This window comes from Micromesistius poutassou (genome assembly GCF_964030765.1).
Source record: "Micromesistius poutassou genome assembly, contig: SCAFFOLD_188, whole genome shotgun sequence".
NCBI classification, from domain to species: domain Eukaryota; kingdom Metazoa; phylum Chordata; class Actinopteri; order Gadiformes; family Gadidae; genus Micromesistius; species Micromesistius poutassou.
In genome coordinates, this window is record NW_028179091.1 from 41992 (window position 1) to 43535 (window position 1544).

Genomic DNA, 1544 nt, shown 5'->3' on the forward strand with positions numbered 1-1544 from the left:
AGAACACACACACACACGAGGCCGAGCAGTCAGCGCACGTTATGGGCCTACGCTACAATGAAACATTCATCCGTCACGCACACACCCGACCTCCACCGCGCCAGAAGGTCATCACAATAGTCATCTCAAATGGCAGTTTCCCCGTCTGGCCCAAAGAAAGAAAACGAGAAAAAAAAAAACTACCCTCCACACTCCTTTTCTTTTTAGGGAAATGCAATTGGTTAGATTAGAACTAGCCAATCAGAAGCACATTCACAAAATGAACAACAAGGCATCTTCTGACCACTTCCTCCACGGGCCTGGCTGTCTCTGTGTACAGGAATGACGCTGGTGGCGGTTCCTTTTAAATCGACATCGTTCATAAAGTGATCTATATATATATATATATATATTAATTTGTAAAGGAAAAACACAAACGGTCCATCCACTAAACACTACTCTGACTACGACCACTACGTTCGACCTCAAAAGGAAGGAGCTCTCTGTAACAGAACAAGCGATTAGTCGCAGAGATATTTCCATCTACGGACATCTTTACCCGTGAGTCTCTCAGTCCGTATAAATCTGTATAATAAATAGAAATAGTTCACGACAGTACAAATCAAAACTCATGTTATTGCTTCTAGCGGACCTAGTTCCAATAGCATGTGCTAGTAGTATTTTTAGTTCTTATTTTATATTGTGTTTAATTAGTTAGCCCTAATGAGCTGGATGGACGGACTTTGCTACAGAGAGACAATGCAGACGTCAGCGCTGTCTTCTGCATCGCCTCGGTTTAGGAACACCTTCCATCTGAAAGCTCACTGCATGGTGAAATAGATGATCGGAAATGACACTTGACCAAGGTCGAACATATCAAACCATCACCACCGACACTTGACCTATAAAATAACTTACCAGGTTACACAAACCACCGCTGGTAATATGGCAAACACCACTCTCTTTTTTTTTTGCTTGTTATCAGTGTCTGTTCAAAGGTGTGTGTCTAAAAGTGTGCGTCTCAAAGTTTGTGTGTGCGTGTGTGAATGTGTGTGTGTGTGTCTCAATGTGTGTGTGTGTGTGTGTGTGTGTGTGTGTGTGTGAATGTGTGTGTGTCTCAATGTGTGTGTGTGTGTGTGTGTGGGCCTCTCAATGAGAGCATGGTGTGGGTGTATTGGCGTGCAAGTTTATATGTAACAACAACTCCATTCTCAAAGTCCCAAAGCTCCCTGCGTTCTAATATTGCTTGGGGTCCAACTCCCAGTCTGATCTCCAGGAAGTCGTCCAGTTAGTCCACGAGAGGAATCGCCGTGACAACGATGTTCACCCTGTAGGCCCGCAGGCGCAGGACGGACGGACAAACACGTGACCTTTGTGTGAAAAAACAGCCCTTTAAATTTTGTGCACACAATTTAGTCAGCCATTTCTCTTTGTCGTCTTTTTGTGTTGTTTGTGCAAGCGGACCCCCCCCCCTCCCCGTCCCAGGAGGGGTGGGGGGGGGGGGGGGGGGGGGGGGGGGGGCGACGAGAGCGCCACCGGCGACGAAGCAGGAAGGGGCGGAGCCC